Source organism: Leuresthes tenuis, unplaced genomic scaffold, assembly GCF_036924035.1.
Source record: "Leuresthes tenuis unplaced genomic scaffold, fLeuTen1.0.hap1 SCAF_20, whole genome shotgun sequence".
In the NCBI taxonomy this organism is placed as follows: domain Eukaryota; kingdom Metazoa; phylum Chordata; class Actinopteri; order Atheriniformes; family Atherinopsidae; genus Leuresthes; species Leuresthes tenuis.
Window position 1 is genome coordinate 9,267,493 of NW_027325374.1, and position 22,514 is coordinate 9,290,006.

Here is a 22,514-nt window from a genome sequence, read left to right on the forward strand (position 1 = left end):
TAATCTGTCGGTCGGGTCGCAGGGGGGCTGGAGCCTATCCCAGCGGTCATCAGGGCTGAAAGAGACATCTCTTACTGTAAAAGAAAAAAAAAAGTTGTCTTTTAACTTTTAAAACATTGTTATTTCTTTTATATAGTTTCTTCTTAATATGACTAATGATAACTTATGGAAGCTATTTATAAATATGTATTTTTCATCTATAGGATGATAAACAGTTGAAGCGTTGAGTTCAATTAAGCTTTCCTCTTCTTACTGTAAGATTTATTACGCTGTATCTTTGAGAATGACTACAATACCGACTTGAGGAACAGTTATGAAAACAAAAAAACAAAAAAACAAACCTTTCTCTGAAAAAAAATCTCTGACTTGTTGCAGCAAAGTCAAAGGACCAACAACCACATAAACTCAAGCAGCCTATATTTTTCACAAATACTTTGATACCGTCTCATTGTGGTAGCAGGCAGACAAAACAGTGTCAGTTAATGTGATCATTCCTAAGTCTCATTATCTGAATGCACAAGACAGCAAATTTAACCCCCAAAAAGTTTTTTAATAGCCCACCTGCATTTGAGTCTGTCACATGGTCTTTTTACTGTCATTTGAGTTAAAACAAGTAAGATAACATTCTAATTTAGCTTAACTCATAAATGTAATCTTAAATAGGAAAACTTGTTAGTTTAAATGTAGTTTTCTGGATTTCAAAGGATATGCATGATTCAGACTCCACTATAAGCTTCCTGCTATTTTCCAACTTATAATATATCATCTCACCGCTGTTGTCTATCAGATGTGACCGACTCTCTGCTCTTCTTTGGAGACGGCAGTTATGGTTGCAGGTTAATTAACAGTGTCTCCTGTCTTCTTGTAAACAAAAATGATTTATTGCCCAGCAACTGTTATGTGTGCCAGAATAAGGATGTTAGATAGATAAACTGCAAAGCAGCGGAAATTAAATCTAAACACACACTCAAAACAAAGAGGATAAAAGCATAGAGGTGGGATAAGTACCAGATGTCAATTTAAAGCACAGTTCATCAGATTTAATTAAAGCAATATTAGTGGAAGAAAGAAACTAACTCACCGAAAGCTGCTGAAGTGCTGACAAACAGCACTAATGTGCATTCAGACGATATTTCTTGCACGGAAAATGTGAGACAGTTGTGGGCTGTTTGAGCCCACTGTATACTCACTGAGGGACACAGAACAGAGCCCACTTTGAACTTAATGCCCCAGTTTCTATCTGTCGGAAACAGCAGACATCATCCCAATGGTTCCCTGTGAAAGCAACTCGGACCGACCATTATCTGGCAATAGAGCCTGTGGTTCTACTGTATGGTGGCCAAAGCCCCAGGGGACAAGATAAGACATGAGGGTGGATTTGGCTCTCAAAGCTGCAAATCTTTTTAACATGCCCCCCTCTCAGCTGATGTTGCTGTCTGAGCTAATTTGCTGAAAGGACTCTCCCCGCTTGGGGCTATGAAAAGAAAATGAGTTGAAGATTCTGATTGGCTTTGCCCGCCGGAGTCTGAAAGATAACAGAGGGATGGAAATGTGGGTGGAGAACATAAAGAAGAGAGAAAATAGATATTTTTTCTGCAGAAAGATTTATTAATATGCAACACAAAAATTTACCAAAAATATTAAAAGAACCTTTGCCCTACATTTGTACACTAAATGCATAGCAAAATGTGTGTTACTTGCTTTGAATTCTGGATTGGTCACACCAAAGCAAATGGTGCAAGAATGTGTCAGCACAGTTAATATCAAACTGTTATTCAAAAGCAAGAGAAAAACTGTTTGAATCAAGCTCTTTAATAAATCAAGTGCACCCTGAAAATGTTAACCTTACCAAGGACGCAAGTTTGAACATTTGAGCTTCATCTTTGTCAGTAACTGTTATTCTTGAGCTTGATTCTATGTATTCTGATAGAAATTGGCATATGCATTGACAAAACATTGAAAAAGTTAACTGTGTATAGAACATAACTGTGAGCACAATACGCTTTTATTAAAGCGGAGCGACAACAGTAAAATGTTAAACACAAGATGTGCGCTGGAGCCCGTGTTTTTGGAAGCAGCAGCTTGAAGGTGAATAATGACCTTGTACATGTGTTTATGTCTGTTTCAGTCAGCAGACCGTGTGCCGCTGCTGGAGCGCTGCAACACCTGAATGAGTGTGAAACAGCAAGCCTTCACGATAATGCTCAAGGGAGATGATGATGTGTGTGTGTGAGTGTGAGACTATAGGACCATTGAAGGTCGCAGCCAATTCACAAATACAAGGGAGTTAAATCTCATCTTTGCACGCACTCGAACTCGAGGTGAGCTGACACTTCATAACGAAACAAGGCAAATCATTTGTGATGATGAGAAATAACCCCTTGTGGCAGGTTTTTAATTTGAGCTGGGTTTAATTAAGATTCCCAGGTGAGTCACATCTGTCTGAGAGGTCAATGTCTTAGACCTAAACCGTGAGAAGAGAGTGAAACCTTTTCTTTACTTTGATTACTCTGGTTCTGATATATAGCGCTGAAATAAGGGTAAGCGTAAATGATCTGTTTAAAGGAAAAAATAAATAAATGTAGGCTCAGCCAAACACGAATGACTTAAACAATCAACAAGTAAATTAAATGATATGATAACTGGAGATAACTGGGAGTCTATCCTAGTTGTTATTGGGTGAGAGGCAGGGTACCCCATGAACAGACTGCCAGTCCGTCACAGACCCCTCACTTCAGCAAGCATAAATCTGATTCTCTGAGCTGAATGATGCGGAAGTTGGATTCCGAGTTGGTGTGTTGATAAATTTGTAGTGATGCCACTCTCATGAACCAAATCAAAATTTTGTTGCTTCCATTATTTCTCTGCAGTTTTGGTAGATCTAGGTTCTGCAAATCTGACATCCAGAAAACACACCTCTGTGATGAAGGCTCATCAAGTCTAAGGCCCACAGACATGCATAACGTTCCATTGTTTGTGGTGGGGTCAGCCCTTATTTGCCTATATCCACAATCCAACTGCCTCATGAATTGTTGATTTAAACCTGCCCTAAAAGTTCAGTCATAAATTCTAAGACATACGACATGTTTTCATGCAAATCTCTGAATTTGTTTTACTCAAACCTCCTGAGTGATCTGCTGTGCATGTTTTGGTCCATTAGCTGCACAATCTGCACAAAAGAAAATATAGTTCCAATAAATTGCAATCAAAGTGACTCAGGGTGGTTCTCACAAAACTATTCTAGTCAATATTCTTGTCTATTCTAGTCAATCAGTGAGGTGTGTCCCTGGCTCCTTTGCTCCATGGAATTGGGAGCATGGAGTGTGTGTACGTGCATGCTCCATGGCATACACGTACATACATACACACACACACACGCACACACATACACACACACACCCACGCGCACACAAACATGCATGCATACCCACTCATTCACTCAAATGCTCACTCTACTGTTACCATGTCACTTTGTGGCTTTAATAATATTAAGTGACAATAATTAAGTTTCATATGCTTCTTGCTGGTGATATTGTTGTTGTTTCTTTGTTTCTTTTTGCTCATGTTTTTCTTCATTCATCTTTTTGCCGGTGCTCCGGGTGCTCCTGCTCGTACACGTTGTGTGTTCTCTTTTCCTCCACAGATGCAGCAGCAGCAGCTGGTTGTCTGCTTTATGGATCTATCTCCTATCTTTCCCCCTCACTTTCCCTGTTTCTTTCATTAACCCTTTCAATTAGAATTTGAATTACAAAGTAAAGATACAACAGTGCTGCAAACTATGATTAGAACACTGGCTCCGCGGGCTTTGGCTTTGCTGATGCCTGTGCCTCTGAGTACTGCAAAAAAAAAGTATTACAGTGTAGAAATGTATTTCTCATCAAAGTAGGTGTCTAGTTGTCTTCACCTCCATGTTGTCTTCATTAAGATAAAAGTAAAGCCGTCAGTTTCTGATAGACATTGATATTAGAAAAGAACACAACCTGATGTCTTTATAAGCAATGCAATTTTGGAGCCTTGGATTTCTCTGCTAGCCTAACATATCTTTGATCACGACTGCTGCATAGACACCATAGATCCTTATAGACACCATAATGTCATAAGGAAACAAAATGAGGTACATGGAGATATCAGGGTAAGCTAGCGGTTAGCTTGATACCTCGGCTAACCCTCTAAATATACACGCTCTGGGAATTTTAATTGTCTTTTTTAGATGATTAAAAGTACAATTATACATAGATATATACACAGCCTATATCATTACATATTCATGTGAATTTATGATGCATAAAATGCTAATGCTTGTGTTGTTGTGCAGTCCAAATTTCACCCACCAATGACCTTGGGAAAAACCTTAACACCCCACAACTGAAAGAAATCTTAAAATAATTCAAATAAAATGTGTTTTGTGACACTTTGCTGTCTTATATAAGAAATGTAGACAAAGATATTGTGTTGAATGAGTGTGAAAATGTGTAATAAAGATCTGCAAAACGTTTGCTTTTCAGCCTGCCTTCATTTGCATCATCCAAAGGCAATATATGTCTGGTAAATGTAAAAGTCCTCAGTGGACCGGGCCTTGGTAAATGCTGTTTACATCCGTGCATGACTCTGTGGAGGTCTCTAAGGATTGATCTGTACTATTGTAGTTTATGATTGTCAATTTTATGGCTGGCCTTTCTATCTGTCAATGGAACTTAAAGGCGTTTTTGGTGGCTGTAAATATACCTCCTCACTGCAATAAAAACATCAGAAATCCAGGGTCTAAAAAAACCCCAATCCTCAGTATAACTCCATATGCATTAAACATACAATGTGAAAACACATGCTTTTGATGTGATGTTAGCCATAGTAGCAGGAAAGTTGTTGGTGTGGTTGTGCTAGGTCTAGGAAACCACCCCGTCCTTTTCTCAGTTACAGTATATAACCAGGAAGAGTTACCTCACCCTCTTAATGGCAAAAATATATATAACAGATGATTCACTGACAAAAATAATCATTAGCTACGGCCATGAACTATTTAATTCCCGAGAATATTGAATAGTGTTGAGCAGTATTGTCAACTTTGCTAATGAGCACAGTATTTGAATGACCTATTCTATTTGATTAATTACCACTCTCCATTTCCTTAGCCTCTTAGTTTAGTCTGATCCTCTTAACCCTCCTCCTATCCTCCAATATTCCACCAGTTGTGAGTGAAAAGGACTCACTGTTAATGTAGGATGTGAAGTCACCCTACTGGCAGAGGAAGACAGGTTGGCACCTGGATGAAGCAGCTGTCTCACTATTTGTGACTGACAGACTGCAGTTTGGGAACCTGGACAGGTAGTGTTTCTGCCAGGCAGACAGCAGCACCCTGGATACCAGCCATTCAGTTAATCTCCAGCACCATCAGCCTCACAGCCATTCTGACTCAGCTGCTACTTCAGTGCAGACTTACTCACCTGAAATTCCACTCCAGACCAGACATGAGGAGCCCAGTCATACAAAATCCCCCTTTTCCAGTCCTACAGAAACATAAACATACATCCAAATGGTTTGACATTTGACAGGCCCCATAACTTAAGTCTTAGCAGGATATATGTCTACTGAAATTTGATCAAATAATCTATTGCACAGGGGTTGATTTTGGCTGTGTGTGAATAGTGTGCTGCCTGTTCGTAATCTAAAGTTACAGTGGATGTCTCCTTGAATGCATGCATGGTCTGACCCAAGTCACTTTTCATTTATTTTGGCATGTTTGATTCAAATGCTGCATATCAATAATAAGTGTGTTTAAACTGAAGTTGAATTTCACAGAGCTGAAACAATTACTTAATAGATTCATACAGATAAACAGTTTTTTTTTCATTCCATTATTCAAGATATTTGTCAAATAGAAATGCAACATAATTATGTGTTGTGTGTTTCAGTGCCTGAAAAAAAACGTTTTTTTCATTGAAATGCGTTTCATTTTTTTAAAACTACTTTTCCCAGGCTTTCTAAGACCACAAGTGTTTATAATCATTCATGATAACTTTTAAAACAAAGTTTCTAAAGTATATAAAGTAGTGGACAAAACATATGCAAAGTTTGACATTTCTAATGCTTTTCTGCATTCACATCTTGTTTCAATTGGCTGATTCAGTAAAGGTGTAGATAATAGGGATGCTTTGTAAAGCTTTCAGCGTGAAATTGTCCTAAAAGTCTGAATGACTTGCAGGTCCTCTCTGCTGTGCTTTGGCTCTGCCCTTCCCTACAGAAAATGCTGTCATAGATGCAAAGGCTAGTAACCACAACAACTGTAGAAATGCGAGTAAGCAAAAAAAAACCTCAACTTTAAAATGCATGTAAACATGTGAATCCGACTGAGATTCTAATTAATTGAGCTTACTTACTCAAATACTGTGGTTAAGGGTTCTAATCACTGGTGCATCAATACTCAACTACAGTCAAACGTATGTGCCACAACTGCTCTAAATATCCCTCTTTTAAAAAAAAACAGTAATACACAAGTATAAATTAATACAAATGATGCATCAGAAATTGTGATTGAAAAGCAGCCAGTTTAGACCAGTTTATGTGTACACTTGCAATTGCTTAAAACATTTCCAGACTGGCCCTCTACTCTTATGAAATCCTTATTTTACTATATATGGACTGTGTTGTCAGACGAAAATCATTCAAGTAACTTAAAGACAACATCTGTGCAGTGAGTTTGGCTATACTTCCTGATATGATGATCTCCCAGAGAGAGAGGTAGAAGTGACAGAATGTCTAGGATGTTTTCTCACAGACAACAGCACTGTGGCATCAAACATACTTGAGTCAATATCTTGATTCCCCTGCTGTCCATGTACCGTTTCAAGGACGTTGGTCCAAATAAATAAACCCAGTCAAGCTGGAATTGTAGGCATAGCTCAACTGGTAAGTGTGTCGAGTGCTTGAAATGTAATCATGCTAAGAGTTTGAAACTAGTTAGAGACTCCTGGCTCATATTCCTTGTTTAACTCATGCATGATGGATACTTTGCAAAACTCATTGCAAGTACTTGTGAGTTCCAGAGGAACTTGATTGTTTTCAAAGATTGTCTGTATTGCTGTTAGATCATATGGATCATTTCAACAAATATAACAAAAAATTCATTAACTTCATGTAACTTTTGCTTTTGTATTAGTTTCAGATATGGAGGATACAGAGGCAAAGTCCTTACACTGATCACACAACATAGCTATTTGGTAGCTACAGTTAAATTTGTCTCATTCAGATTTCTATAAGTCTAGGATATTGAAACACTGTCGCAAACAGAAAAACAAACAAACTCCATTCAAGGTATTTTTTAGAAAATATCAAATATATAATAGATATTTACAGTATCTAAGATATTGATAGTCAGCTCTTGTGTTAATATATGAGAATAAAAATTCTCATATGTTTATCCGATTAGTTTTAACAAAAGACAAAGTAGAAGATAGTTAAGGTTTTGAGTCAGCGGTTACTGCTAGCGTCCATTTGTGAACAACCTGCTTTGCAGAATACTGAGCAACCTACTACTTTACTTGACATTTAGACAAATGCTTGCTTTCTATGTTTTATCAGTACATGTAATACTCTTATGGCATTCATCTTCATGCTCAATCTTCACATTGCATTTCTTGTCATGGTGTTTATGGCCTTGTGCTCTTTATAAAGTAATTGTTACCTAAACAGAATAAAATAAATTTTTGGTTCCTCATGCTGGCCTTCAATTTTAATGAAATCCTTACTGTTCTTCAATCTGCTGGGGGTATCTGTTGGTTCAGAGAGTAGACCAGTCTTTAGTATGTTTACCTCTCAGAAATCTTCTCCCAGAGTTAAATTTGAAGGTAAAGGATGTTATCATACTCCTGATGTAATATATGCACAGGGCGAATCTTTAGAGTTAAACCAATTATCTATGTTTGATCTGTGACCAGAACATCAATGAGGCCTTGTGCCTGTCTAATCAGCTTTAATCACAGTTATTTGCATGGAAATTAATATTGATTGGGGGAAACAGCCTCACACCTCTATGCTGAAAACATTTCTCATTTACTCTTAATTCTGTTCTCCAAGGTAAAACAACACTGACAAGATGGCTATGTTGTTTTATGGTTCCACTTCGCCGGCATCAGTTCCACCAGCAGGACAGAGGCATGCAAAGGTGAGAATATAAACACTGGATATGCTATAAGACTATTTCATATGAAGCAGGGGGAATGGAATCCCTTGTGGTTCACCAGGAAGTCTGAGCACAAGATTTGAAGTGAGCTGAATGAAAAATAACATGTGCTTCTGTGCTCTGGCACACAGGATTGTAGTCTGGAATTTACAGCTCTGCACCTCTTCAAAAGCCTCCGTGTGGTCTCCATTGCTACATACGTAAATATCTAAAAAATATACTCCTTGTGCTGTCTCTTTGGCAACTGAGCCAGCAGCAGAAGGTTAGTTGTTTCCTGTCAAACAAGTAAAAAAACATGCCATGCCAGTGGCTAAAAATAATCCAGTTCTGACTGACAGGTTTCCATGACTGTGTAATAATTACTTCATAAAAACCCTCTAAGGGTCTGCAGGTTAATTACATGACTGTGCCATTTAAAATCTCACAACAGGAAAATTGGTGAACTGGTTTACCTCCAGCCCACTCTCAGTTAATGTTTGTGTCTTCGTTCCTATTCAAATTCGCTTGTTGTCTAATTGAAATCTTCTATCCCATCTCAATAATACTAGAGTCCTGGAGGAAGAACGTATTGACCACTAAAAGAGAGTTCGTCTATTTACTAATTTAGAAAATGCTGCTATTGTAAAGAAAAGCTTTTATACATCCCAGCTTTAACTTGACAAACTGATATTGCCAATGAACATCATTATTATGTCACAGAAGTCCTGTTGCCACTTATGAGGAATGATGTTAAATGATAAGTATGTCTCACTCTGTAAACAACCACTGAGCTCAATAATGGCAAAAGCAAAAAAAAGACCTCAACATGTGCCGAAAATGATACATTTGGCCATTATCCTGCAATCCCTAGGCTTTTCTACTGATTGCTATCTGTGCTTTTGATCATAGATGCATACATTTCTTTCAAAATTTTACCAAAAAAACCCACAAAATTAGTTCTAAAAAAACAGCGTACAAGAGGCAGACAAAGACAGATTTAAAGCACTTAACTCCAGAAGCTTGTTAAATGAATCAGTCAGATGGGCAAATGATGGACTGTGGGGTCTTTTCATCACTTCACTTTAAAGAAAAATGCTTTAAGTGAAATTACTTTTATTGGCACAGAGTTGCTTTGTTTAAATAAATATGAGCTACTGTGATTCATTAAAAACGGCATACAAAAGTAACATCTTTTCCAGAGCTCTACTCGTGTCTACCAATCCAGTGCTTTATTTGAGCAACAAGGCTTTAGGTATGAACTTGCTGGAACCTTTCTTTGTGAAGTTTACATATTCCCTTTTGTTTGTACATGGTCTGGAGGATATGGTGAATGAATTACTTGATTACTATTCTGTCAGGCAGGCAGGGCTCAGAATAAATAAATTCGGAATGATGCTTGAATCCTTCATTTGAAATAATGTTCAAAGTAGTGCAACTATAGAGATGTTCAGTTTGGATATTTTCTCTGGGTAATAGCCAAAACATGACAATATACAGTTGATGCTGAGTAAAATGCAAATAAAGACTGAACGCAATTATTTGCAAATCTCATGAATCAATATTTAATTTATTAAAGAATATTAAAAACTTCATATATATATACAATATTGAAAGTGGGAGATTTCATTAGTCTATGAAAACCTTAAAGCTTATCTTGAATTGGATGGCAAAGATTTTGGGACAAGGGGAACAATAGGCTGGAACAGTAAGTGGTGTAAAACAGAAAAAGCTGGAGGAACACGTTGCAACTAATTAGGTTACCTAGCAACAGGTCTGTAACTTGACTGATAACAGAACCCTAACAGAGGCAGTCTCTTAGAAGTAAAGGCTGGCGGAGGGTCATGAATCAAAACATTCTGTCTGTTCTGTTGTGAATTGAATATTAGTTTGAGATTGGCAAATCATTGCATTCAGTTTTAAGTAACATTTTACACAGCAGCACAAGTTTTTTGGACTGAGGTTGTATATATAGTCAGTGAAAGTGTGCAAATACCTGCTGGTGAGAAAAAAATTGTTTTGTAAAAATAACTGAAACAGCTAATTGGCAATTCATTTTATTTTATCATTTAAGTAAGAGAGGGAATCTTGAGGTGCATTTCTCCACCCAAGTCAATGCTAATTCTACATTTTACAATACAGCATTGACCTTTAATCTTGAAGTAAAAGATTTAAGAGAACCAAAATGGGCTTGAGATGCATTGTGATCTTTTTTCCCCCTTTTTTTGTGTAATCTTATTGACAGAGGAACAGAACTGATAACATCCCCCTGAAGGTTGCTGCCTTGGCAGAGGAACTAATTCCTTTCAGCTGTTTGCATGTATTAAATGTTGTTTAACAAACTAGTTGCTGGTGTTGGCAATGCGTATGCGTTTCTGGTAACTGTATATTTGTACTGTGGAAAAAAAATGGTTGCTGACCCTGCTTGCTAAACTGATGGCATCCTTCCCAGTTCTGCAGAATCCGGCTGCACGGGCTTTCTCCAGAGACAGGACCTCTTCGAGAATGTAAGGAAGAAAAGACCTTTTCCACAAAAGAACACAATGCCCCCATACATCAAATGTGTATTTCAAGGAGAAAATCCTTCTATTTCCCCTTCAGTGACTCCTATAGCTCAGCTTTGTCAACATGCAATGTGGTTTATTGATTCCAAGGAGTCTTGCAAGAGAAATATTCCATCTTTTCACTCCTCTACTGATAGAAAAAGGAAAGCTTGCAAAGAATAAAGACAGTGGAGTGTGGCAGGTTCGATTAAAAGTCCTGCTTTGCTGAAGTGCTGAGGTAGCACTGTTCACTGTGGCATCAGGTACAGATGTCTCCCTTTGATTGTTCAAATATCTTGAAGAGATTAAAGTGGATTAACAAATCCAATACTTTTTCCCCTTTTGATCTGAGCTGAGGGCACACATCAGTTTAAGTCATCAGAGAACCCCCTGCAACAGAAGAAAGACATTCACTCATGGTGATAGCAATAGTCTGTTATGTCCTCATCCATGTTTTTTTTTTTTATTATTTATCTTCAGTGTTTATATATGCTTAAGTAGAACTGAAAAAAAGAAAGAAAATGAAGGTAAGTACATTTAAATTCTCTGTTATATCAAGTTGTTTGACCAGGTCAGAAAAATTGGCTGGTAAAATAATTGACTGCGGACTAATGGTTGAAGTTGTATTCTTGGCAGCTTCCTTTCTGTGTGGAGTTTGCATGGTTTCCCTCTGAAAGACTGGCGACCTGTCCAGGGTTTATCCTTTCCCTCAAAATATCCCAGAATTTCCGTTTGACACTAAACATGCATAAAGCACATTTGTAGGAAGGTAATAGAGGATATCTGGTGGCATGAATCTACATACTTCTATGCAACAGATTTGAGTTCAAGCACAATCTTCACTTTGTTAAATTATTTCACTTGTAATGCTATATTACAATGTTACTCTACATTACAATGTCATGTAAAAGCATTATGATAAGCATTCATTATAAAGTAGTTTTTGGGCTGTGGACCGTTGTAGCTATTGTACTGAAATAATACACAGCATTGAGACATTTTTTTTATATTGTACAATTCAACAACTAGGTGATTCAAAGTGTTATACACCGAACAAGAGCTATTAAACTAAATTTAAGGTGGTTAGGACAAAGTTTACAAATAATCTGTCTTCAATATGAAAAGATGGGGTAGTACCACAGACAATGCAGTACAGAAGTGACAAAATAACACAGAATGCTGTTACAGAAGATTCTATAAAGCAAGAAATTTTGGACTCTCCCTGAAAAAAGACAAATGAAAAAAAACTGCAGAGTTATCTTAGATTGTAGCAATAAAACATGCAATAGTCTCAAACAGGACACAGAACAAAATTAACTTGTTTGAGTCCATGAGAAAGCAAAGTGAGACTTGGAGTCAAACCTGGAACTAAAACTCTGACATGTTCTGTGAATATTCTGTATCTGTATACTTTCTGTTACCTTTTCATAGCCATTGTCCCTGTTTTTCCAAGTTTATTGTTTGCTAGCATTGATAATTAAGTAAAAATATATGTATTTGGTTGAATTTGAAGAAATTTCATCAACTGAAGTTAAATTAAAGAATTGCTTCATCAGTAGAAATGACATTCCACAATATTTGTTGAGTCCTCACATTGATGCCAGAACAAATTTATGGTCAGATTACAACGGAGACTCAGCCTTGACCCACGCACACAACATGAAATGAAAGAGATGAATAATGAACCTGAAAGAACGGCACAGCAACAGCTGCCTGAGCTCCAGGGAGTTAAAACCAGACTTAGCAACAAACACATTTGCACAAAAATGAGGACAAAATGAAAACAGTTCATCCAGGTTTCATGACCAAATGTATTTTAGATATATTGTATTCAAGGGAAAGTGTGGATCTATTAAACATGAGCTCAGAATCCACGTTTCCCTTAAAAAAATCCCCAACATGACTTTCAGACATCTTTTCCACCCACTCTCACCAACAGGCATGTGGAAAAGCTGCTACGTCTAATCTTACTGACAGTCCTGCTGAGTTCATAGCAACATTATTAACTGTTCCCATTATGAAGGGTCCAAAAGAAAGGAAAAAAATATATGATAGTGGGGTGCTATTCATGGAAAAGCTGTGGGAGGTCTCCTGCTGCTCTTGCTGTGTTTAATCCTCGAAATCTAAAGTGGGTGTATTTCTTTACCAAGCCGTTTAAATTAAATCTTTACAATTAGAGTTTCTTATTTGACATATAAAACATGTTACTTCAACTTCATGGATAATTTTGTGGTTCTTTGATCAGATTTGGAGGCTTAAAAGTACAACTTAGCCACAGAACACTGCCACACTATTAGGGTGATGTGCTGGCAACCAATTCTGCAAATTGATGAATTAAAGTTGTACAGTAGTGCAAAACGTTCATAAAGAGAGTGAACATTTTGAGTAATACCGCCAAAAATTTCTTTCATCTTTGGAAGGCCATTTTTTTGAGAAAGCAGTACTGGGACGTGAGTGATGAAAAAGGAAATTGAAAGCCACAGACAAACTACATTAGTTGAGATTTTGGTCTCACATAGCTGGTCAAACATTTTTTCTGGAACTGGCTCGAAGGTGAGTTTACTTAAATGCGCACATGCTGGACTTGCACATAAAGTCACATAAGCTCAATTTGTCCCAACTGCTATACTAAAAAAAGAATAAAGAAAATAAATAAAACTCAGGTATACAATTTTCTAAACCTGAAACACACACAGAGAAATATTTTTGTTAGTTGGTTTCCTTCTCAGTTAAATCCACTGGGCTTTAATAGAAAATGAGGCTGAGGCTGACTGTTGCTGGAAGGCATAACTGACAGCCTATGTGGAGGCAAAATTGCAAGCGGAGTCATATGGGCTACCTGTATGCTCAGGATGAGCTGCTGAGGAGACAACGTGTCTTTACACATTGACATCATCGCACTTGGTGTCTTTAAAGGTAAGTTATTCATTGCATCAAACAAACAGATATACATAATTTCGTTAAGAATAAATGTTTCAGACTTATTGACTCAACAGCAGGAACAGAATTGTGGTCTCATCATGGAAACATGATGTGAGACAACTTATTTCCCAGCTGAGTGTGCTCTTGAGTAAAACCTCTGTCCGCAGACAGAATCATTGCCACATGCTGCATGGTCACCACAATCAAGCTTTGATTCCTGTAGCTCTGAATCATCCAGACACGTCAAGAGGAGTCATGCCACACGTCTTTTTTTTTGCAATCTCGTGCAAAAATTAGGGTAGGTAGGGTAGAAACAGCAACAGATATCATACTATTGTTCAAACTGATATCTGTCAAAATATGGTGAGGTTATGGACTACAGTAGTCCATCAATAACTCTATAGAGACTTTGAACAATACCAGGTTTGAAGCATTGTTTTATTTGTTTTGTTATTAAACTTCAGGAGTGCAGCTTGCAAGGGTCAACTCAACCAAATGAAAAAAAGCATATTTTTTCCCATTTGGCAACAACATTACTGAGTCATCTGTTTCTGAGATTTGAACTTCAAATGAAATACTATGGACATTATTGTTGTTAGTGTAGCTACTATGCTTAATGCAGATATATTATTACTGGCTACTAATCTGGTTTAAAGTTACTCTGTCTGTGCTTTCCACTGTCTGTGGCTCCAAGTCCACTGGCTCATACTAAAGACCATTCTTCAGAAATAAGTCACAAATGCATACTTTCGGCGTTTCCCCCTGCAACCCGTTTCCATTTGTCAGGATTTACTTCAGTCATTTGATTTGAGGAAGATAAATATAACATGGAGCATGGCACAAGGGAGACTCTTGGTCTTGTGTCAGAAATATAGAATAGATTCCAGAAAGAGAGACAAAGCATGTAAATCACAAACACACTACATTTAGACAAAAAATGACCAAAGTATAGATGTGAAATGATGAAACACATCAACAAGGTATACAGATGAAAATGTGGAACATGCATTAACCTATTTGCATGGTTTGTGTTTGTTTTGGAATCTCAGGAACAGGTTAAGGTTGATTAAGCCTTAGATGTGCATCATTTCCATCAATCAGTGGGCAGAGAAGTGTGCCAGCATTTTCCACCTTTTACCAGTGTTTGGGAAAACACATTCAACAGTAATTTCTTTTGACTGTTTGACCACATCCTTGTTCCTTTGTAGCTGTTTTTCCAATTTAACTGCCTTGCAACTTTGAGGCAAACATTTGAGATGCTGCTAATATGAAAATATAAATTAGGTATGGTCTATTAATTTGATTGGAGCAAATAAACTAGATAATAGAATGCTGTCACAATGTGGTTGCATCGGTTTGGTAGCAGATGATGTTGGCTAATGAAAGGATACTAATGACAGTCGTTTAGATTGCAATCTGGCAAAAGAATCAGGCCTGCAACATTCCAAAAAAACTGCTAAGCTGTTAAGATTTTACCACTTTCTCATGCTGGTATTCCCACGCACAACACTTATAGGATGTTTTGGAGTTGAGAATACCAAGTAATGAAGCATTTGAGGTGTTATATTGACCAATACTCCCTGCAAACACATCTTAAGGTGTGCAACAACATAGAGTTGTCAGTCACTTTTTTGCTTGTAAAACAAACTCCATGTTTTTTTTTATTGAAGACAGGTCAAGACTGCAGGCAGTCTGGTCCACTACTCATACCCTGTGCAGAGTGAGATTTTTTGCTGTTGTGTTAAATGCATAGATGCATGGAATCTACATGTATATCTCTGCATGAATGATGCCATCATAGAACTGTAAAATATTTTAACCACAGGCACTGAAACAACTTCATATCATCACAGAGCCTGGCTTTCGGACATGTTACTGATAAGAGTCTTGATGCACTTTTTCATCTTTGGTCTGTTGACATATCTTCCAAAAAATCTGGAATGCACATTCATCTGATTAGAACACAGAATTCCATGATGTGATGGTCCATCCCAGAGACCACACAGCCTTCATCGACACTGCCTCTGAACAAGGTTTAACATATGACTTCTTCTTTGCACAGAACAGTTTAAGAATGTCTTCCCCAAAAATATGCCTCTGTGGCATATGCACATGGAAGCAGATACAGACTATAAATATGCTCAAAGGATATGCAATTATGAAACCAACTGAGTGTCAAGGAAAAAAAAAACACTGTCCATGATGATTTGGTCACGTTAGAAGAATGTTAGTTGAAAGTCAGAAAAATGTTTTGGTGAAATGCTGCTTGCTGAGTTTATGTTGATCTCGATCTCAGATCTCAAAAGCACAGCAAATAGCTCCTTCATCCAACCACCCCTCCTTCCTCTTTGTGCGGACTTTGTGGCTTGTTAAACGATAGACTTGACATTCTCCAATGTGGAAATGCTTATGAGTCGTATTTCCCTCATGCCACTTGTGACTGGGGGGTGGGGTAGTTTACAGGATGGAATTATGAGTTGTATTCAAGAGTAAAAACAAAGAAAAGATAGAAACATTTCAGCTGGAGGACTTGTGGACCGTTTTAAGTCACATTTGTGAATGATATTCTGTTATGCTGTACTTGTGTACCACAAAAGCACCTATAAGGGGGAAGGATGGGTTTGATGGCTGGGATTAGTTCATGGATATTCATGCAAGAGGTGAATAGTTTGAGACTGTGCTGCACAACATTTTCTACTGTCCTCTTACCTTTCTATTTCCCCTCCTTCTCAAGATTCATCATATTATTACTTCGCTCTCACCAAACTGATTGTTAGGGTAAGAAATTAAAAGTATATGATTAGGGTTAGATGCTCGAAATATATGGTCTTGGTATACATTTATATTGGTAATCAAGAGTTGAGGTTCCCATCATGTGATGCTGATACTGACCCTATAGAAAACACTGATGTAGACAAATCTTGCAGACTTTCTGTTGAGACTGGACTGGTTGCAGGAATGGTGTTTTAGTGAGTGATTTGAGGACTGAAACAAAGGATACATGCATTTGAGTTGAATAAATAAACTCACTTGATACACAAAGATTGAGCATCTCAAAAGGTTCAGCGACATCAATCCAAGCAATGACAAAGTCAGGAAAAAACTTTTGCAGATCATCGGGTACAGTTGAGCTTTACAAGGCAAAGGTTAAGCCAATGAAGGTAGGAAGACAAAATAAGCAAAGCTACACATGACACACGGGGGAAATGATTGCCAAAATTTGACAGAAACTTGGGGAAATACTGATAAAGGACTGAGCATCAAAAAACAACCAGAAACTAAGCAACAAAAAACAGAGCAGAGCTTTGCCATAGTAATGAACTCAATAAAACCAATAAGTCACTCACAAAGCCAAAATATTTAACCAGACCAAAACACTACAAAACCCACAGACCATAACACATGGATGCATGACGACAAATTGAATGCAGGCGATGAGACATGATGGCTTGTTATGGGTTCAACCCCTCTACAGTGAACTGAAAGTCAAATATTGGAATCAAACAGTACTTTCTTTAATCTACCTACTTTTTCGGATTTAGGGTTGAATCTCTGAATAAAGACGTGCAACATAACATTCACCCCTATTGAAATGGGGTGGAGTTAGAAATTTGAAACTGAAATCTAAAAATAATCTGTGCGTGTCAGAATGAGTTCGGTATTTGCAGAAGCGAGAAAAATGTTCATTGATTTGACATAAATTGGCCCTTTAAGTGTGTATTTCATGATATTACTCATCATACTGGAGCGTATGTGATTATCGTGTTTGTGGAGAGATTATTGTTGTCGCTCGTGGGGGGGGGACCTCTGCTCCCTCCCCCGCTCGCCCGCTCACCCCTCACCCTCACCACCCCCACCAGTAAAGACGGAGACACAGAGAGAGACTCACACTGTTCATATCGGGATCTTGAGAGATAGACTGTCACATAACAGAGAGTGTACAACTTGCTCTCGTCTAATCACCGGCGGAGGAAACGAAATCCAAATCACACGGATTTACAAATGCCTTTAATCGCGTGACCAGTGATTGCAATGGAAATACAGAAGCTGGCAATGAGAAGTTGTGTGATCCGGCTGGTCGTGTGAGCGCTGCCGGCTTTAAGCAAGAAACTCATGGTAGGTTTTATTCCACACTCTGTTATGTTGTCAGAGCTGATCAGCATTTTGATTCCTGTCACTGCATTGATTTAATTCTGTTCGTTTTTGATGCGAAAGCTCGTGTCCGCCGCGTGCTTGAAGTTCATGCCCTCGCTTTTCTGGCTGCATGTCTCCTGGGGGAGTGGATGCAGAGATGGAAAAGTTTTCTGGCTGATTTGACTTTATATGTGTGTGTGTGCTCCCTGTCTAGCCTTCAACCGGAGACATCACTAATATAACGGACTCCTTTCAGGGAAGAGGCGCCCGCTGCCCGTATAGAGAATGAATGGGTCACTATGTATTCTAATCTAACTCGGCGCTCGTTTTACTTCATATAAAGAGAGATAAAGAGCGCTGGTCTCTATAGCACATACTGCCCCCGGAGATATAGTCATAACTATTGAAAAAAAATTTCATCACCTTGCAGTTAGTTATACAGGATAGATTGGTTCTATTCGAAATGATTCAGATAAAGGTCCTTTATTTGATAAGTGAAGATTTAGCTCCCATTCATGAGATGTGGGATTTTCAGCCTTAAGAGCCAAAACAAAAGGATTTTGTTCTGACCAATGAGAGCAGGGGAAGCCTCGGGAGGGACGGAGTAGTCCTCTCTTGTCTTTGTCCAACCAAAGACATGTACCAGACCACATACTGCTGAAATGCAAACGTGGGGATGGCTGCGAATAGAAGTGCCCTTTTTCTTTTTCTTTCTTGATTTAATGTGAAACTGCAAACAGAGACTCATCTTACAGTTCTTCTGGTCAATACATGTCACGAGCACGAGTGTTTCCAGGATCTGAGGTGCCGTTAAAGCACCTGCTGATTATCCTTCACCCGTCAATAACATTTTTTTTTCTAAACCTATAACAGTTTACAGATAAAAGCTTTTGCACAATATCCAGCTGTATTGCAGTATGAGGTGATATGAGGGTCTGATTATTGAGTGGTAAATGCACCTCGGGATGACTCACATCTTTTTTTTTTAATTACCATCATTGAGGTTTCAATTAGGTACCAATGTGGTGGCTGCTTACCACTAGATTTGCTGCAAAGGTTTTAAAAGACAGTGACCTTAAAAGAAAAGAAGGCAGGTAAATGGTATGACAGTGCAGAAGGGATGAGGATTTTGTAAGGATCACTATTGTGCTGATGTACATTGTAATTTCCTAAATAAATTTGCAGTAACTTCATCAGCAGAGTATTTCAAATTTTGGTTTGTCACTGTAGTTGTCACTGAAAATGAATTTGAAGTTCATTACAGTAAATCTACTTACTGCTACAATGGTGAAAGATTTGTCAGACAATGACCCTACTCGCATGTATATATGTAGATATACTAATTAACATTCTTTAAACGGTATTTGACTTTACAGTTTGTATCCCATGTTTAATTATTAAGAAATGCAATGATACTGCTATCATGGGTTCAGCTGATAATGATATTCATCATAATCTATCATTTATACACACTTTATACTGCAAAGGTTTGTTTTGGGCTACACCTTCATCAGATGACATTTAGGGAGAGCAAGTCTGCAACACAAAGACTGACACACCGTGCAGACCTATGGCCAAATTAGACTCAGATTAACCTAACGTCTTTCAGCTGTGGGGAGAAGGGTGGAGCACCTGGAGAAAACCCACACAGGCAGGGTGACCAGCAGGTTATGACTTGTTCCCACCACAAGACTGTCCTGCCAATCCAATAACATAGAATAAAAGCCAAGCTGGAAAAACAAGTCTCCGAAGAAGAATTTTTCTAATTTGTCTTTCACTTTCCCAAAGTGTTTATAGGAAGGATTTTCTGTAAATGTCTGTAAGTGCTGTATCAATGGTATACATCACAGGTCACAGTATGGTAGTGTATGACAGTACACAGCAGAGTACTGTTTGGATTTTACCGCTCTTTGTTCCGCACAAATCCAGCTTTTTAAAAGAGAGGATTTGCTGCATTTCTTTGATTTGAATTATTAGCTGTGGCATTTAAGAAGCATTCCATCTCAAGGCAACAATTTTGACTCAAGGACAGTGCTTGTGCTGCTGATCTGTCGTTTGATCAAAGAATGTGACCAAAATGCAATTGGATTATCTTCTGGGAAGAGTAACTGCTTCGGCTTTTCTTTTTGACCATATATCAACCAAAGGACATAGGCTACTTCTCTTAGAGTTTTTAAACAGAGGAGAGGGCAAGAGGCCCTGTTATAAATTAAAAACGGTAAATATAATACAAAGGTTATTATGCTCAGGTCACATAGCAGATATAACAGCACACGCCATGTCTTTCTGCATGCTGGTGCTCTTTTCAAAGATACAGAAAAAAAACACAAAGCCCAATAAAAGAAAGAGTTCATCTCAAAGAATTTACTGATCCAGAGTGGGTGGAAATATTCATCTTATTTGAACCAGAGAGACAATAAGATTAAGATTATAAGGTTACATTTACAGTTGAACAGATTACAAGTAAGGTTCCACTACACCTGTCAGTGTGTGAGTGTGTGAAATGTTATTCTGATAAGATTGAATCAGCCCAATAATTCAGGCCACACATTTCGTAATGAAGCTGTTTACATGCTGTGGTTTGACATATACACACTGTGCGTGTGTCATGTCAGTGTGTGCAGCTTTTTGCAAGTTGACAAAGACTGTGTGGGAAGCTGAGACCCGCTGTAGGCGTTCTAAATGTGGTGGGGTTCCTTTTTCTCGCTGCAATATATTATTACACAGAGAGTGGGATGGATGATTAGAATGATTTAGACTGGGCGTAGTGTGCGTGGCCTCCAGCAGTCGTACTCTGTTTTGCTTGTGCTCATTTCATCTCTCTCACCACAGATTTCTGTGGAGTGACGGGAGCTCTTTGATGCATTACTGTGTCCAACAGAAGTTGAGCTGCAATTCTTCTGGCTGATAGGTCTTGATATAAAAGTAGTGTTAACTTAGTGCTTGGTAATGGCCTGATGAATTAGCCATTCACAAAAAGACACACAGCCATGATTGGGTAATATGTGTGTCATAACTCTCCTGTCAGTTTTGAAAAGGAAAGACTTAGTCAGAGTGATAAAAGCAGGAAATTCAGCTTTTAAGATGAACTTTCTGACACTTTTCATCAGGGATTTCTGCTTTTTTTCAACAACAGACCAGCTATTGACTTAATTACTAGAACAGAGACAAAGAAAGATTACCTTTGTTATTGAAATGTTTGTCAGACATTTCTCATGGGAAGAGCATTCAAGTGAAATAGCAGAGGGAATATTTGGTAATTCAATTCTAAATGGCCTTTTTAAGGTTGCTTCATCACGAAAGCTGGAGAGCATTTGGCGGCAGACATACAAAGAGCCATGACATTTTCAGATTAAGGACTTTAAACTCAATAGACACTGACAGCAATTAAATGTTCCTCTATGTTTGGACAGATGTAGAAGTGCACATTTGAACAGTGCAAGCTCAGAAGATGAATCAAATATTTCTTTGACACTTGAAATGAAAAGTTTCCTGTGAATCATTCTGCCACCCTGCGGTTATTGCCACATAGATTTAACACTCTGATGCTCTTGTTTATACACACACTGATTTCATTTGCTTTGATTTTCACTCGAAGAAGGCTATAAATCTTCAAACAGAGGCTTTGGTGATGAACTGATTTGCCCCATAGTTCCTTGTCTTATGTGAGAGCACATTCTTGTCTGGGACATTTTTCTAATTTCAGGTCAGCTGATGCTCTGTGTCTCGTCCATCTCTGACCAGCTCTGTTGACATCCTGTGTGACTTCACAATCTTGCCTTGCTCTAATAACTCTGACACCTTTTTTTCTTTTTACTTTTCAGCCTAAGAGCCTGAAGCAATGCTCTGTATTTCTCAAATGAAGCATCTGACCTCTCTGTTAGGGGTCTTTTATTTCAGTCATTGCTGCATGATGCTTAGAGTAAAGAATGTAATGGGGTCTGCTGGCCAGGGCATGCTGGTAGTCCCTTGACCTCCAAACCATATGTACTACTTTCCTAATATGGTTTTTCAGCTAGCTGCGGTTCGTGTGTTTCAGCTACACTGTGCCAGGCCAAGTTGCAATGTCATGTGTTTCCACAGCAGTCTCACAGCGACAGCCATCCACACTACTGTGGTCCTGTAGCAAAGCATGATCTGCGATGCCTCCTCTTAGCTATGTCTTCATTTTGTGTGTCAGCTCTGGAGATTAAAGGTAAAGCTCTGTTTTTACTCTGTTTACTCTCAGATATTCTTTTTTAATGTCTAGTGAACACTTTCAGATTTCTTCAAGCTGTATTAGGTTTCTGTTTTGGACTTGCTTGTCCACTTTAAAGCTGCTTGGAAGACATGTTTCATAAATGTGCATCTACAGGAAGCCTTTTTCTGTGCATGCCTTTCAACAATAGAAGGCACATAGCCTTATGTTCACCCTCTTGTGATAATATTTAAATCACCTAGACTCCAGAGTACTCATGAGTGTGTGATATAAAGCACACGCAAAATGCCAAGCTTTCTTGTTCATGTTGCTTCAACTTAATGCAAGGATGCTGATTCCAATATCAAAAAGACATGGGCATATTTTGCTTTCTTTGGTCAATAGTCCTGTTTTAATTTATTGCAAGGTGGAGTATCTCACATACAAACAGCCAGAAACAGCTGAGAAAACCTTTACTAGATGGACTTATTGTTGATGGCACTCTTCTAACAGTACAGGTCATCAAGGTACACAACTTTACCTTGTTCTGTGTTGCAGTGGAAACACTCGCGCTGACCCAATGCAG

General features: G+C 38.3%; 1 protein-coding gene across 3 annotated transcripts in view; it reads left to right on the top strand.

Annotated features, from left to right (window-relative positions):
• The first annotated feature begins 17,273 nt into the window (after positions 1-17,273).
• LOC140278195 (carbohydrate sulfotransferase 15-like) overlaps positions 17,274-22,514 on the top strand; it is a 234,996-nt gene continuing 229,755 nt past the window's right edge. For all 3 annotated transcript variants that reach the window (XR_011909182.1, XM_072373140.1, XM_072373141.1), the window contains exon 1: positions 17,274-17,733. The gene's annotated coding sequence lies outside the window, so the exon portion shown is untranslated. The remainder of the gene's footprint in view (positions 17,734-22,514) is intronic.